Genomic DNA, 18,501 nt, shown 5'->3' on the forward strand with positions numbered 1-18,501 from the left:
ACCAGACTATCCTCCTTTGGAGGGTCAACTTTCATTATTGGAGGTGATCTAAACGTTGCCCTCTCCCCATCTGCAGACACATCCTCGGGTAAGTCTTCTGTTCCTCGCTCCACTTTGACACGCATTAAATCACTTCTACATTCATCCCATCTGGTGGATGCCTGGCGAATCCAGCATCCCACGGAAAGGGATTACAGCTACTTCTCCATTGCACACAACTCCTACAGTAGACTGGACCACTTCCTCATATCACAATCCCTACTTGACACACCTCTCCAAACTTCAATCGGTAATCTTCTGTGGTCCGACCATGCCCCCGTCTACCTGACTCTGGTCCGCCACCCTGCTATCCATCGGGGAGCGAGCTGGAGACTTAACGACAATCTGCTGCGGGACGCCGTGTGTATGGCGGAAGTCTCTAAGGCCATTAAGGACTTTATAGGTGACCATTCCGCTGACACTACCTCCCCTATGAACCAGTGGGACACTCTCAAATGTGTGCTCCGGGGTACCCTTATACAACACGGTTCTCGCCTTAAAAAGGCCCGAGCCCATGACATACGCAGACTCCTTACTATCATTGCGGACCTCGAACCCCTCCACAAAAAGGATTTGGACCCTGCTGTTTTTGTTCAGCTTTCCAATGCCTGCAGGGACCTACTCCAGCTCCTAGACGCGCACTCCCTGATCGCCAGGGATAAAGCGCGGAACCACTTCTACTCTCTGGCAAACAAGTGTGGTAAGCACCTGGCTAGGATCATCCATCCTAGACCCCCGCGACATTCTATCCCCTTCATCGTTCGACCAGACCAAACGAAAACGTTTAACACCTCTGGGATATCTGCGTCCTTCAGGCAATACTACTCACAGCTCTATAACCTTCCGCATGCAACCCCCCCAGTTAGGTCCCCTCCATCTTCTGACCCCACGCAGGCTTATGTCTTGGAGACTGCTCTACCTACTGTTGACACTGTGGACGCAGCGACCTTGGACAAGCCCCTGACTACCTTTGACTTTCTACAGGCTATTAAAGTCCTTAAAGTGGGGAAATGCCCGGGCCCTGACGGCTTTACACCCCAGTTCTACAAAACTTTTGCCCCCCAGCTTGCTCCCCTTCTGACGAAAGCCTTTAACTCGGTGGACAGTTCTAACCTCCCGTCAAAAGAATCTTTATCTGCTAACATCTCTATTATCCCCAAACCAGGCAAAGACCCATCCCAATGCAGCAGCTATCGGCCCATCTCCCTGCTCAACATAGACATTAAGCTATTCGCAAAAGTCCTAGCAACCCGTCTGTCCCCTCTATTACCTAAAATTATTCATAATGATCAGGTGGGGTTTGTCCCTGGCAGGGAGGCAAGGGACAACACCACCAAGACGATACATCTCATATCCCTGATCCAACGTAAAGGTCTGAGAGCTTGCCTCTTATCCTTCGACGCTGAAAAGGCCTTCGATAGGGTTAGTTGGAGGTTTCTACAGCTGTCTCTAGAACAACTTGGCCTCGGAGCTCCCTTCATCTCAAAAGTAATGTCCCTATACTCCCGACCCTCAGCTACGGTCCTGGTCAACGGTACAACATCGGCTCCCTTTGACATTGCAAACGGTACCCGACAGGGCTGCCCTCTGTCCCCCCTCCTCTTTGTCATCATCATTGAGCATTTGGCTTGTGCCATACGACAAAACCCCTCCATTCTTGGTATTCAAACTCCGTCTGCACATCACAAACTTTCCCTGTATGCTGATGACCTCCTTGTGTATATTCAGAATCCACACATCTCCATACCGTCCCTACTCAGTGAATTTCAACGTTTTGGTATCTATAGTAACTTTAAGCTCAACATCTCTAAGACAGAAGCCCTTAACATATCCCTTACCCCCTCTACGCTGTCCCTTCTGAAATCCAACTTCTCATTTAAATGGCAGGCTAAGGGGATCTCGTACCTGGGGGTTGTTATACCCTCCAACCTAGCTGATTTGTTTTCTCTGAATTATATCCCCCTGCTTAACCGTATACGGAAGGACCTCGAGGAGTGGGGGGGGGGGGGGATCTCCCTTACCCTGGTTCGGACGGATTAATATCCTAAAGATGGACACTCTACCCAAGTTCCTGTATTTATCTCAAACAATCCCCATCCACGTCCCCAAATCGTTTATCTCCCTACGCTCGCTGGCAATCAGATTCATGTGGAACAGGGGCCTCCCCAGGGTTAAATTTAAACTACTAACGATCCCGAAGACTTTAGGAGGAACAGGCCTCCCTGACTTTGAGACTTACCATAAGGCCGCTCATATGACTCGCATCATAGAATGGTTCTCTCGCCCTTCCTGCAAGGCCTCGGTGTCTGTTGAACAGGACCTTTCTCCTGTAGATCTCCGAGCTCTTCCATGGGGTTATAAACAGGACTACTCTCGTATGACATCCTTGTCCCCACTGACTTTAGCCTCCCTGACGATGTGGTACAGGACGGAGCTAAACACCACTCTCTCCTCGGATCCGGGCCCCTTGACGTCCCTCTTTGACCATCCTGCTTTACCACAAAGTACAGGGGCAGCCTCCCTAGGACCCTTTAAGCGCACAGAATGGCCGCAAGCCCGTACATTTGTGCATCCCTCTCAGGGGACCCCGGTCTCCGTGACAGACTCCGGAGATTGGCTCACGGCCCTACATGTGTCCACATTTGCCAAACGCCTACACTCCTCCTCTCAAATACATCGCAAGCTTACCAATTTCGAGGAACTGTGCTCGCTTCCAGAAACTCCCAAACACTTACTGTCCTCCTTATATAACCTACTGCAGACTTTAGCACATGATCAACTCCCACATTACACCAGGCTATGGTCTGCGGATTTGGGTGAAGACATCTCTTTGCCGGAATGGCATACCTCTTTTCATTTCACACATAAGCCAACAATCTCCTGCTACTCTCAAGAAACTATTATCCAGGTGGTACAGGGACCCTGCTACTTTACACAGGATTTTCCCATCTACCCCAGCCACCTGCTGGCGCTGTGAGGCTTCAGTCGGAACTTACATGCATGTCTGGTGGGACTGTGAGAGGATCCGCCCCTTCTGGACACAGGTTTTTGAATGTTATAATCTCTTGGCTGATATTCCGGTTCCTTTCTCTCCAAAAATTGCATTACTCTCTATTCTGCCCGGGTCTATTAAATCACAGAGACAAAGATTGCTCCGTTTCTTTATGTCCTTTGCTAGACAGCTGATACCTGCTTATTGGAAGACGACGACCACTCCCCCATTGTCACGGTGGGTATCGATTATGAATGACACCATGAGAATGGAGGAGATGTTGGCACTGGACAATGACACTTACGCCAAATTTATTTCTCAATGGTCGATCTGGCTCCGCTTCTCTTCCTCTGACACTTTAATGAACCAAATCTTGAACGCATGAGGACACTGTGGGCTCTCCTTTACCCTACCCCCCCCCCCCCCCGCCCATATTCCTTCCCCCTCCCCCCCTTCCTCCCCCTTTTCCCTCCTCTCCTCTTGCTATTTAGCTTTCCCCTATACCGCCTTGCTCCTCTTTGCTCCTCTTTACTTTGCTCCTCTCTCTTCTCTCTTTCTTTCTATCTTTTTTATGTTATTGTCTAAATAATGCCTCATGTAGTAACCCATGAGTATTTCTCACTACTGTGGCCTCATGGATCGGTGAGCAGGCCGTCTTCTCTACTCTCCAAGCTTCCCGTCAGGGACCGGCTATGGCCGATTGTCATTAGCCGGCCTCCCGTAATTGTACTCCTGTTACTGTTCCTGTCTGCATTTGCCTCATGATGGTTACTGTTTATTGTTTTTACTTGACGTATTTCAATAAAAATATTTTCAACACTAAATCTGCTGCCGGAGCCACGCCCAGGAAGACTGCCAAAAGGATACACACAAGAAAAATCAGGGAAAGACAGAGATGGAGACCACTGCAATTTAGCCAAGCCTGTTTAAGGCTTATGTGCCAAAGACATTGCCAAGGCTGTTTAAGGCTTATAACAGGAGCCGAACAATACTACTAGAGTCTGTTTAAAGGTCCAACCGTAGGCAGATAAAAATGCAAGCCTGTTTAAGGCTTATTCAAGGTCACAGAGAGAGTTGTAACATACCCCTGAGATCACCAGAGTGGGGTTTCTTCCACTTAGCTTCATTTAGAAGCTGTACCGGTAAGAACTTCCATCCAGGAGAGGCTAGAACCTGGCTGGGGCAAAGCGGTAAGGGGGTGCTGATCCGTGCGGTCCCAACAGGTGAGGAAAATGCTGGGGCGGGGGCCGTATCATCATCTTATAGCTATGTGGTCCTATCAGGTTGTGGAGGTGGAGTCACAACCCAGAGTGTATGCTGCCATGATGCGACAGGAAACCTCTTTGCTATCCTAGGTTGATATTTGTGCATTGCAGGAATGTGCACAAAACTGCATGTCTTCCAGTAAGGCATAAGATTTTTTTTTTAAAGGATTTTGAATTTCCACCAGTTAGAGGAAAATTAGCATCATATAATTGGGGTCAGTGGGATTAATAAAGCCCCATTCTTGGTGTCATTGGAATAAAATGGGAGGAAAATAATTCCTGTTTCAGCTGTGAAAATGTAATACAATAAGCGCCATATTTAAAAAAAAAAATAGGATTTTTGTACTCACCGTAAAATCGTTTTCTCTGAAGTTCACTGACACAGCTCCATTATTCTTGACCATAAGGTTGTTACGCCACCTTCAGGAGAGGACTAGGCAGAACATGTCATACATGTGAAACAAAAAAAACAGAACTTTATAGTGCCACCCAGGGGCGGTCCCTCCAGTAACAACCCCTCAGCCTGCTTCCTTCAACAAGCAGTATAAATAAAGTATAAATCCTATTTTCTCTATCGTTCACTGACTGACACAGCTCCATTATTCTTGACCATGGGCATCCCCAAGCAGTGTCATAATGAGGGGTGGGAACAGCATAAAAAAAACTTCACACACAACCAGAAGTGCTCCCTAACAAGGGAGTCACCACCTTATCTATCCACATCAGAACTTGCGGTCAACAATGCAACAGTGCATTATACTCAAAAGTAACTATTTTCAGAAAAAAACTGAAAAAATAAGTGCAATTGCAACATCACACGGCCACCTGCAAAACTTTGCGCCCAAAGCAAGCATCCAAAGATGCGCTTATATCCACTTTGTAGAATTTGGTAAACGTATGAGCGGACGACCAAATCGCCGCCTTACAAACCTGAGCGACTGACACTTGATGTCGGAAGCCCAATTGCCCTGGTGGAATGAGACATGACAGGAAAGGGGGGCACCTGTCACTTCAAGGCATAGACCTGTACCACGATCTGTCTGATCCACCTGGAAATGGTGGCCAACAAGACTGCCATACCTTTTTTCAGACCAGCTACCAAAATGAACAGAGAGTCTGACTTCCTGAAAGGGAGCCATAGCAGACAAATACACCCTTAGAGCTCGGACCACATCCAGAGAATGGAGGGCCACCTCTTTAGGATGTGTCAGTTTAGGACACAGAGATGGTAACACAATGTCTTCATTGATGTGAAACGCCGAAACCACCTTCGGCAGAAAAGAAGGTTGCGGACACAACACCACCTTATCTTTATGGATAACCAGATAGGGCGACTTGCAAGACAATGACGCCAGTTCCGGAACCCTCCTGGCCAATGTAATGGCCTCTAGGAAGACCACTTTCTGGGAAAGTGTGAACAAGGGAATTTCTCTGATGCTCTCAAACAGTGGTTTCTGAAGCACCAATAACACCAGGTTCAGATCCCACGGAGGTAAAGGTGGACGCACCGGAGGAACTTCACGCCGGACCCCCTGAATAAAAGTACTCACTAGAGAATGAGACGCCAGGGGTCGCTGAAAAAAGAGACAGACAGCCAAGGCTGATATTTGTCCTTTAATGGTGCATAAAGCCAATTTCTGGTCTACTCCTCGCTGTAGAAACAGCAGGATCCTGGAAACAGAATAGGTGTGTGGACGCCATCCTTTCTCTTCACACATGGAGATGTAGGCCTTCCAGGTACAATGGTATATCTTCCAAGAAGAAGATTTCTGTGCTCTCAGCATGGTTGAATTTACCAAGAGACCTCGGTTCCTTAGCACCTGGCTCTCAACAGCCATGCTGTTAAAACCAGCGATGGTAAAGCAGGATGGAGAATCGGACCTTGAGACAGAAGGTCTTCTCGCATCGGTAGTTGCCAGGGAGCGTCCGCAACCAGGCGTACTAGGTCGGTGTACCAGGGGCACCAAGGCGAATCTGGGGCAATCAGAATTACTGGAACCCCTTGGTCTCCACTCTGCGGAGCAGACATGGTATTAGCTTTAGTGGAGGAAAGGCATAGATCAGTCTGCCCAAGGATCTCTTGTCCTGGATACGAATCTCGGCACCTTCCGATTGAGACACGACACCAGAAGATCCACGTCTGGTGTGCCCCATCGCAGGCACAGTAGCCTGAACACCTCCGGATGCAACAACCACTCTCCCGGCTCCAGCATCTGGCGACTTAGGTAGTCCGCCTGCCAGTTTTCCACTCCTGGGATGTAAACAGCCGATAGGGCCATTACATGTCGCTCTGCCCACTGAAGAATGTGAGCGACCTCCCATGGTGCAGCTGAGCTTCTTGTTCCTCCTTGATGGTTGACATATGCCACCGCCGTGGCGCTGTCTGACTGCATCCTGATCAGACGCCCTCTTAGTCTCATCGACAATGTGGAGAGGCATAGCCTGATCGCTCGAAGTTCGAGCACATTGATCGGTAATAGGGATGAGCTTCGAGTTCGAGTAGAACTCATGTTCGACTCTAACATTCCCTGTTCGGCGAACAGTGAACAATTTGGGGTGTTCGCAGCAAATTCGAAAAGCCGCTGAACACCCTGTACAAGTCTATGGGAGAAATCTAAAGTGCTATTTTTAAAGGCTAATATGCAAGTTATTGTCCTAAAAAGTGTTTGGGGACCTGGGTCCTGCCCCAGGGGACATGTATCAATGCAAAAAAAGTTTTAAAAATGGCAGTTTTTTGGGAGCAGTGATTTTAATAATGCTTAAAGTGAAACAATAAAAGTGTAATATTCCTTTTAAATTTCATCTATAGTGTATATATATATATATATATATATATATATATATATATATATATATATATATATATATATATATATATATATATATATATATATAGGTTTCCGTTACATCAGAGGGTGGGGGGGGGGGTCACCCACACGTCATTGGGAAAGCCAGGCTTCCCCACTTGCATCAGAGGGAGGCGGGGTCAGGTGACGGGTGGCCCCGCCCTCCTCATATATGAAATGTCAGGCTGCCGGGATCCCCGCAGTGTCTCCGCCAGTGGAGACAGAGGATGGATGGACTGCGCTGCTCTGGAGGGAGAGATCACCCGTCGCTGGATCAGATCAGCCATTGCTGGACCCCGAAGAGATGATCATCCGTCGCTGGATAGCAAGAGTGGATTACCACCGCTGGAATTTTTTATTTTTTTGCATTGATGCATGTCCACTGGGGCAGGACCCAGGTCCCCAAACACTTTTTAGGACAATAACTTGCATATTAGCCTTTAAAATTAGCAATTTAGATTTTGAATGTTTGAGTCTCATAGACTTTAATAGGGTTCTAAAGTTCACACGAAGTTTAGGTCTGTTCGCAGGTTTTGGTGCGAACCGAATCGGGGGGGGGGGGGTGTTCGACTCAACCCTAGGTTGACTGTACTCCCAGTACTCCACCCCAGCCAGTTAGGCTGGCGTCCGTTGTGATCACTGTCCAATGTAGAGGTAGGAACGACTTCCCGGACCGAAGTGCCGGGGACCTCAGCCAACAGAGCAGGGAGTCCCTGACTTACTGGCTCACCCAAATCTGCCGATCCAGGGATTAAGGAGATTTGTCCCATTTTGTCAATATCTCCTTCTGCAAGACTCTGGTATGAAACTGGGCGTACGGCACTGCCTCGAAGGAGGCCTCCATGAGCCCCAGGACTCGCATGCAAAAGCGTAGCGATGACCACCTGCGGTTCATCAATAGTTTTACCGCAGTTCTGAGAATCTGCAGTTTGTCTGAAAGGAGAAACACTCTCACTTCCATGGAGTCCAACAATAGGCCTAGGTACTCCAAGCACTGACTTCTTCAAGTTCAACAGCAACCCACAATCCTGCAGGGTTTGCATGGTGATCGCCACATCCTCCTCTAATTCTGAGGTGGAAGATGCTCTCAGGAGGAGATCGTCTAGGTAGCCTACGATCACGATCCCGCGTTGTCACAACAACTGCAAAATTGGAGCCAATACCTTGGTAAAGACTCAGGGAGCTGATGCCAAGCCAAAGGGGAGAGCCACAAACTGGTAATGGGCTTCCCCTAATGCAAATCGCAGAAACCTCTGATGCCAGAGGCATATGGGCATGTGCAGGTACGCATCTTGGATGTCCAAAGACGCCAGGGAGTCCCCTTGATGGTGTGCAGTGACCACTGAGCGAACAGATTCCATTTTGAACCTCTGTACTTTTACAAAGCAATTAAGGGCCTTCAGGTCTAAGATTGGATGTACCCCTTCCTTTTTGGGGACTACGAACAGATTGGAATAGAATCCCTGGAACCTTTTCGACTCCAGAACAGGCACTATCACCCCGCGACTTAGTAGGTCCCTTACCGCCCCCATTAGGGCCTCCCGGCGAGCCGGGAGTAAGGGTATGCTGGAGGGGAAGAATCTGTTTGGTGGCCAAGAGAGGAACTCTATCTTGTAGCCAGAGGAAATCAGTTCGCAGACCCATTGGTCAGACAGCCGAGAGGCCCACCGAGCTGCAAACTCCCAAATGAGTCGAGAGACAGGCGGAGGCAAACCTTCATGCGGTAGCACTTTTGCTCGCAGGCTTGTTAGGCTTGCGGTTCCAGGGACGCTTTTGTCCCTCAAAGGTAGTCCTGTTGGGCAGGGAGCATTTAGCCGAAGCCCCTGGCGGGCGAAAAAAGCCTCTTTTGAGCAGAAAATGAGGGCCCTTGCCTGCAGCATACCAGGTACTCTTTTCCCCCTGTGGCATTCTTAATGATGTCATCCAAAGAGCTGCTTACCAAGGAAGGGTAGATCCGTCAGGGCTTTCTTAGATGCTTGGTCCGCAGACCAGCACCACTGGGGACACTGAAGCCCTGGATAACAGAGGGAGAGTATCCAGGGCCAAGTCACAAACGTACTTAAAGTGGTTGTAAACCCTTACAACACACTTTGACCTACAGGTAAGCCTAGATTAAGGCTTACCTGTAGGTCCAAGAAATATCTCCTAAACCTATACAGTTTAGGAGATATTTGCCCGAAGACAGGCACCGCTGTCAGCGGCGCGCAGGCGCACTGAGCGCGTCATCGTCGACGAAGATGCCGCGCGTGTCGGCTCCCGTGCGCATGCGCGGGAGTGACGTCATCGCGGCTTCGCTGAATGACAGCTGCGGAGCTGCGAGACCCCGCCGAGAAGATGGATGCGCCGGATTACAGGGGACAGCGGTGACTTCGCTGGCTCCTGTGTCAGGTAAGTGACACATAATGGACTACTATGCGATGCATAGTAGTCCATTATGCTTTGCCTTTGCAGGGAATGAAAGAGGAAGGAAACTCATCAGGGTTTTCCTCTTTAAGGCCTTGCACTAACTGGTCTGCTAGTTCCACGCAGACAGAGAAGGCCTGTTGCTCCCCCAACTTGCGGTGCAAAAGTTTTGCCCACTCAGTAAGTGTCTGTGACACAAGTGCTGAGGCCAGTGCTGGTTGCACTGCTGCCACCACAACCGTAAACAAGGAACGGGCCACTGCCTCGGCCTTCCTGTCCGTGGGGTCCTTAAATGCAGGAGCCCCCTCTACCGGGATTGTGGTTACTTTAGTTAACCTGGATACTGGGGGGGTCCATGACCGGAGGAGCCGATCATTTTTTTAAAGAAGGCTCTCCTCAAAGGGGTAACGTACCAACATACTTTTTAGGGACCGATAAGGTCCATTGTGGATTTCCCCATTCCTTGTATATGAACTTATTGAAATAAGCCAGATACGGAAACATCTTAGGTGAACGGGCTGGCTTACGGGACCCAAAAGGGACCGCTTCTTCAGCAGAAGGGTCTGCTGTATCCTGAATTTTCACGGTATCACACACAGCTGTGATAAATGCTCCAACTAGCGCTTTGTCTTGTGCGGACCCGGACAGGGACTCATCCTCACTGTCCGATCGGTATTGGTCAGCGTCATCTGAAATGACAAAGCAGGGGCCACCAGTTCCAGCGGGGCCCAAGTCTGCGTCAGAGCTCTCCCCGAAGGGGGGGGGGCAGGGGCCGCTTTTTACCACCTTTGCGCCCGCACACAGTCTGCATCTCGGCAACGAACGTATCATGGACCGCTGACAAAGCGTTCAAAGACACTGCACGGTTTGCAGACAAGCCTGTTGCAATTGCCGGGAGTTCAGGGGAAGAAACACCAGTTTCTCAAGCCATGCCTACCCACCCTGTCTGCCACCTTTGGGGACTTAGGACAGGTGCACAGTCCCACCCTCCTAGCTGCTGCAGACTGAGGGGCCCCCACTGCAGGACTCACCACCCTGACCGAGTTCTGCGCCGTTCAGCTACAAGTGCCTGTGTCAGCTCCCAGATGTCCTGAGTGAAAAAACATGCTGTTCTGAGCAGCAGGGACCAGCGCTGAGCATAAAAACCACACTGGGCTACAACAAAATGGCCGCCGGCCACCCATTATAAGGGACATAATCACAGGGAAAATGGCCACCGAACTACAGCAAAATGGCTCCTGACCATGCTTTCCACTGAGGCACACCAAACAACTGTATACAGGGAAAGGACAGTGAAAATGGTGGCAGAACAGCGCTTTGGCGATCAACATATGCAGACCTCCAGACACCCAGTGGGGAGACCACAGACACCCAGGGACACATAGACCCAGCACAGCCCCCCATCCAGGTGAGAGCTCCCCAGGGAACCCCTGCCTACAAGCACACACACTGCTCAACAGCCCATCATGCAGCATCCCCCACAGGAGGGGGGGGGGAAGATAGGGACAGGGAGAGAAGAAAGGGAGGAGAGGGACCCCTGAATCGACCTCCCAGGAAAGGCCCGGTTGCTCAACCCCGCCGAGGCAGGGAGAGCTGCATTTACCATCTGGACGAGCTGGGGACATCCCATCACAAACCCACTCCCAAAGAGTACAGGGTGGCTGCTGGTCATGGCACACTGTGACACAGACATCAGTAGCCCAGTCATATGTGTGCCCCGGAATGTTGCACTCACCAGCCGCCCCTGGAGCCTGAGGGGCATGTTGTGGCTGACCCAGCGCATAACTATGGTCTGCACACGCTTGATGGCCAGGCTGGGGAGACTACAAGCATAAGGGTATCGAGCCTGTCACCCAACCCGCTGTTGCTAGTAGATCACAGGATCCAAAAATCTTGCGCAAAAGGCAAACTCAGCAAAAAATCCCAGGAGTGACGGTCCCGCAGGTTTCTTAGGTCCGTCTCCTCAACTAGGCAGAAAAAAAACTGAAGTTGAAGCTGCAGGAAGCAGGCTGAGGAGTTGTTACTCCCCCTGGGCAGAACTATAAAGTTCTGTTTTTTTTTGTTTCACATGTATAACATGTTCTGCCTAGTCCTCTCCTGAAGGTGTCGTAACAACCCTATGGTCAAGAAAAATGGAGCTGTGTCAGTCAGTGAACGATAGAGAAATAAGCTCTATGTCTGGGTTAGGCAAACTGGTAAAGGTCTACCAGGGCAACATGAAAGAGATCAAAGATCAGCTAGGTCTTTTGTTTAAGAGCTTAAAGTGGGGTGCCCCCTAAAAAAAAAAAAAAAAAAATTAAAAGTCAGCAGCTACAAATACTACAACTGCTGACTTTTAATAATTGGACACTTACCTGTCCCAGGGTCCAGCAATTTGGGGGAACGAAGCACCCCCTTGTTTGCGGCGCCGGCATTCTTACTGTGGCTTCACAGCCGGGCACCCACTGCGCATGCGCGAGTGGCGCAAGGGGGCCGTGATACGCCACACAGTCATCAGGGACACGTGACAGGTCCCAGATGACTGTGCGGTGCGATGGGAAGTGATGTCACCAGCCCAGGCATTGAAGAAGGCAGACTACGAGGGACCCCCTAGCAACAGGCATTTCGAGGCGAGTATAAATTTTTTTTTTCCAATTATTTAAAAAAAAATTTTTTTTATGAATTTTAAGCTATTTTTTTTATTTTTTTTGTGGCAACACCACTTTAATTAGCAAGCCCCCTATAAAAAGCAGAGACAGTATGAAAGAAAACTTAAGCCCTGTCATTGGTATGAGAGATTATCCCTCTTGAGCCCTTTGTTGCTCGTGTTCATTAAGACCCCTTTCACACTGCCGCTTTTTTCAGGTGCTATTTTTAGTTCTGTAGTGCCTGAAAAATTGGCTCCATTCACTCCAGTGTGAAAGCCCGAGGGCTTTCACACTGGAGTGATGTGCTGGCAGGGCGTCAGAAAAAGTCCTGCCAGGGCGTCAGAAAAAGTCCTGCCAGCAGCTTTGGAGTGGTGAGTTCACCGCTGCTCCCCATTGAAATCAATGGGGCAGCTCTGTGATTTTCTGGACGCATTTTGCTGGCGGATTTAACCCCTTTTCGGCCTCTAGCGGGGGGGGGGGGGGGGGTTTAAAACTGTTTTATTTGCTTTGTTAGCAGCAGCTTGGCATTGTATGCCATTGCTGAGCCTATTAGGACCCCAACTCCTTTTCCATCCTCGATTCCCCCAGAGGTTCACCCCAAGTGAGTAGATAGCATTCATATTTTTGCCACCCAAATGCATTATTTGACATTCTTCTACATTAAACCTCATTTGCCATGTAGTTGCCCACCCCATTAATTTGTCCAGACGTTCTTGCAAGGTTTCCACATCTGGCAGAGAAGTTATTGCCCTACTTAACGTCTTCCGCAAATACAGAGATTGAACTGTTTGCTCCATCCCAATAGGATTGGTCCCAGCACAGAACACTGGGAAACCCCACTACCCTCCCCAGACCATTCCAAGTACTCCTCGTTTATCCCTACCCTCTGACCTCGCCCTTGTAGTCGGTTTTCAACCTATGGTCCATGCCAACGGCCCTTACTTTGTACAGTAATGTTTATGGGGAACTGTGGGTTTATGGGGAACTGTGTCAAATGCTTTTGCAAAATCCAGATACACCATGTCTACAGGCCTTCCTTTATCGAGATGGCATCTCACCTCCTCATAGGTCACTAGATTGGTTTGGCAAGAACGATTCTTCATGAATCCATGCTGATTCCTGCTAATGATACCGTTTTTAATACTAAAATCTTGTATATATATTCCCCTTATCATCCCCTCCAAGAGCTTGCATCCTATTGATGTTAGGCTAACTGGTCTAATTCCCAGGGTTGAATTTTTGGCCCTTTAAATATTGGTGCTAAATTGGCTTTTCTCCAATCACCTGGTACCAGTCCAGTCAGTATACTGTCAGTAAAAATGAGGAACAATGGTCTGGCAATTACTGAGTTCCTGAAGTACCCTGGGGTGCAAACCTTCTGGTCCTGGTGAATTAGTAATGTTAAGTTTCCAAAGTCTATTTCTAATATATATAAAAAAAAAAAAAAAAAGGCCCATCATTAGTTCAAGTCAGAGGATAGTAAGCTCCTTACCATTGCTATCAATTGTAGGGAAGTAGGTCCCATATTATTAGTGTCAGTGGGATTAAAGTAAGCCCTATAATTGGTGTTAATGGGAAGAAAATAAGTCCCATTTCATTAGTGTCAATAGAAGGAAAGTAAGCATGTGCTGTCACATGGGTTGGTCACATGGGTTGATGTCACAGTCGCCATGTGACATCAACCCATGTGACATCAACCCATGTGACACCGCCCCATTGTCCCTATATAAGTGGCAGCGCAGCGCGTCCCTGGCATTCCGGCCAGGGAGATCGTCGAGGCAACATCTCCTGGAGAAGAAGAAGAAGAAGAACGGGCGGCGGCGGCGGCGACAGAAGACCGGGCCACCGCCTGTAAAAGAGCTATAAGAAGGCGCGGTGGCCCGGCAGAAGAACCGAAGAGGGGGACAAGACCCCGAAGTCGGGAGAAGAGGCCGGCGGCGAGGAAGAAAGCCGGGCTCCTCCGCTAGCAAAAGAGCTACAAGAAGATAGCGGAGGAGTCCGGCGAGATGACCCCCGAAGACGGAAGACCCCCGGAGCTGTGCAATAAAATATTTTAACCCTGTGTTGTGTTTTTTTTCACAGGTGAATGGGTAGGGGTACATTGTACCCCATACTCATTCACATAGGGTGGGGGGCCGGTATCCGGGGCCCCCTTATTAAAGGGGGCTCCCGGATTCCCATAAGCCCCCCGCCCGCAGACCCCGACAACCAACGGCCAGGGTTGTCGGGAAGAGGCCCTTGTCCTCATCAACATGGGGACAAGGTGCTTTGGGGTGGGGGGGCCGCACGTCCCCCTCCCCCAAGGCACCCCCCCATGTTGAGGGCACGCGCCCTGGTACGGCTCAGGAGGGGGGGGGGCGCCCGCTCGTCCCCACCCCCTTTCCTGGCCGGCCGGGTAGCGTGCTCGGATAAGGGTCTGGTGTGGATCTGGGGGGACCCCCACGCCATTTTTTCGGCGTAGGGGGTTCCCCTTGGAATCCATACCAGACCTAAGGGCCTGGTATGCCCTCGGAGGGGGGAACCCACGCCAAATTTTTTTTCAGATTACATAAGGGGTGTGTTTTATGAGAAGTGGGAGGGGCCAAAATGATGGGCGGGGTCATGATGGGCGGGGTCTGGCGCTCCCCCATCCAAAAACGTCACCAGCCGCCACTGCTCTTAATACAAGAAAGTATTTTGCTAGCTTTAGAAACTGCAGCTTGGCATTGCATGCCATTATTAAGCCTATGATCTACCTGAACACCCAGGTCCTTCTCCACCATTGAGATGCACATTAGTGTGAATGAGAGGAAAGGATTTTCCATTTATGGTGTCAGTTGAAGTAAAATAAGCTCCATATTGTTGGAGTAAGAATCAGCACTACAGTTCAGTGGTTAAAGCAGATCATTATAGTGATCCATGCATATCTGCATAAAAAAAAATAATACTTGCCTTCTTGCTGCCCGTGCCACCAGAACCCAGCCAAATTCAAGAGTAATTCTCCACCAAAGTCTGCTAGGAACCTGACATAAAGTGTCTTGCAAAAGTATTCACCCCTTTAGCTTTTTACCCATTTTGTTACATTACAGCCTTTAGTTCAATTTTTATTTTAATCTGAATTATATGTGACGGATCAGAACACAATAGACTAAGTTGGTGAAGTAAAATTAGAAAAATATATACATAAAACTATTTTTCAGAAATAAAAAAAAACTGGCATATCTAATCACCCTCTTTGTTATGAAACCCATAAAAAGCTCTGGTGCAACCAACTACCTTCAGAAGTCACATAATTAGTGAAATGATGTCCACTTGTGTGCAAGCTAAGTGTCTGTCATTACATATACACACCTTTTTGAAAGGCCCCAGAGGATGCAACACCTAAGCAAGAGGCACCACTAACCAAGCACTGCCATGAAGACCAAGGAACTCTCCAAACAAGTAAGGGACAATGTTGTTAAGAAGTACAAGTCAGGGTTAGGTTATAAAAAAAATATCTAAAATGTTTGATGATCCCTAGGAGCGTCATCAAATCTATCATAACCAATACTGCTAAAAATGACAGATCACCGTCACAGGATTACTGGTAAAATAAAAAATAAAAAAAATCCTTCCCATAGTTTGCAGACACTAACTTTTGCACAAACCAATCAATATACGCTTTATTGCGTATTTTATTTAATTTTTTACCAAAAATATGTAGAAGAATATATATTGGCCTAAACTTATGAAGAAATTTGTTTTTGAAAAAAAAAATTAAAATAAATTGGGCATATGTATTATAGAAAAAAGTAAAAAATGATTTTTTTTTCTTTTAAATTGACGCTTTTTTGGTTTATAGTGCAAAAAATAGAATCCACAGAGATGATAATAAACCACCAAAAGAAATCTCTATTTGTGGGAAAAAAGGACGCAAATTTTGTTTGGGTACAGCGAACGACCACGCAATTGCCAGTTAAAGCGACGCAGTGCAAAATTTTAAAAAGTACTCTGGTCAGGAAGGGGGTAAAATCTTCCAGGGCCTAACTGGTTAATGTTATGGCAAGAAGGGCTAAAATACCACCCTTCAAAATAACCAAAACTTTAACCTCTTCTGCTCTGGAAGGTTTACCCTCCCTCCATGACCAAGCCATTTTTTGTGATACAGCACTTTAGCTGACAATTGAATTGAATAAAGCGGTACCCAAAGTTGATGTCCTTTTTCTCCCCAATAAATGGAGCCTTCTTTTGGTGGTATTTGATTGTGGTTTTTATTTTTTGCGCTATAACCAAAAAAAGACATGCAATTTTGCAGAAAAAAAATAACAATTTTTCACTTTCTGCTATAAAACAGCCAAAAAACAAAAAAAAAAAACAAATTTCTTCATCAATTTATGCCAATATTCTGATACGTTTTTTGTAAAAAAAATAAATGCCAAAAAAGCATATATTGATTGGTTTGTGCAAAAGTTATAACATCTACAAACTGTGGGATAGATTTATTTAAGTAGAGTCTGCGATCAGACAAATCTGCAGCAGACAAATCTGACACTAAATTAAAATTTTTGGGGACCAGTGACACCAATACAGTGATCAGTGCTAAAATAACTGCACTGTCACTGTACTGACACTGGTAGGGAAGGGGTTAAAATCAGGGGCAATAAAATGTGTTCCACGGGAGTGCTTGCTAACTGGAGGGGGAAGTGCTTTGATGACTGGGGGAAGACAGATCCATGTTCCTGCTTAGGAGAAACACAAGACCTCCACGTCTGCCTTGGGAATGATCGGCGGGTCCCAGCGGACATCTGGTACATCAGACACGCTGATTGGTTCCCGCTGTGTGCAATCACAGCGGGAGCGGTTTGCCAGCGGTGTGCACACCCCAGACCCAGAAATCAAAATCATGTACAGATATGTGATTTCGTGCTAAAGGGCCGCCCTGCTGCAGTAAATGTACGTGGGGCAGTCTGGAAGTGGTTATGTTTAAAAAAAATAAACGTATTTGTTTTGTAATGGTTTTGATTTAAAAAAATTAGTTGCACAATTCCATGTTTTAGAGAAGCCACACTGCTGATTGAGATAACATTATTATATTTGCATTCCAAAGAAAAAAAAGTTAACATTTGCACAATATAACATTATTTCTAGCAGCACAATTGAAAAAAAAATACATTTAAAAATGCAATGTACAATTTGCGTGTAAAAAATGTCTCCAAAAATAACAGTATGACAAAAGGTTCATGACAAACAACGATAAATTGATCTGTATTCTGTGCGAGTTGGAACAGGCTTGTCTAGCAAGGCAATGCGATATGTAAAGTGCAGTGCATAGCAACCAATCATATCTAAGCTTACTGGAGCCACATCAAAGAGGCATTCTTACTGGTTACTTTGGGCATTTTTCTCTTCATATGTATTCATGTGCGCTTGATGACTCCATTGCTTATGTCCGATAGTTTACGCTCAAAGCATTTTTTTTTGGGCTGTAAAACATTTCCCTGAAGAACGGAAATGCATATATCTGAAATAATTTATATGTGGAATTCCCATCAACCCATGCACACCAAAGGAATTGTAAATAAGGCAGAGAGCTGGAACTCCTTCAGTTTCTGCCTGTCTCCAGCTGCAGGCAACCAAAGCTGTAAAGCAAGGTTTCTCAACTCCAGTCCTCAAGCCGCCACAACAGGTCACGTTTTCAGGCCTGCCATTATTTTGCACAGGCGATTTAATCGGTTTCACTGCCTTAGTAATTACAACCGCCGTTTCATCTGAGGGAAATGCTGAAAACATGACCTGATGGGGCACCCTGGGGACTGGAGTTGAGAAACACTGCTGTAAAAGTAAAGCTCTACCAATCTTTAAGTGTATACAAAAACAAAACTGCACTGCATTGCAGTTTACCACTCTTCAGATGTGGTGGCTGTACACTAAAACCTTGGAGTGTGAGCATAATTTTTTATGGAAACATGCTTGTTATCCAAACCACTTGTATATCAAAGCAAATTTCCCCATAAGAAATAATGGGAACTCAAATGATTTGTTCCACCACCATTTATTCATAAGGCCTTCCATTTATAGTCCATATAAAAAGATTATAGCAATGTGATAGGTTGTGTAACCGTAAAATGTCCATCCGCAAATGGAAACCGCCACAAGGGGATTAGAAGCCAAATCCAGCAGGAGCTACAGAGTATAAAAGAGAAGAGAGGCCCCTCTAAGTGTAGCAATATGGTTACATTTAATAAAGGTATAACATTTAGCAACTCACATGGTTGATGATTAAAACAGGCACATCCAAGTATGCAGACATCCCCATTTAATCATCAACCATGTGAGCTGCTAAATGTTGTACCTTCATTACATGTAACCAT

The sequence above is a fragment of the Lithobates pipiens genome, unplaced genomic scaffold, assembly GCF_037356315.1.
Source record: "Lithobates pipiens isolate NorthernLeopardFrog02 unplaced genomic scaffold, aLitPip1_a1.2 Scaffold_25, whole genome shotgun sequence".
NCBI lineage: Eukaryota > Metazoa > Chordata > Amphibia > Anura > Ranidae > Lithobates > Lithobates pipiens.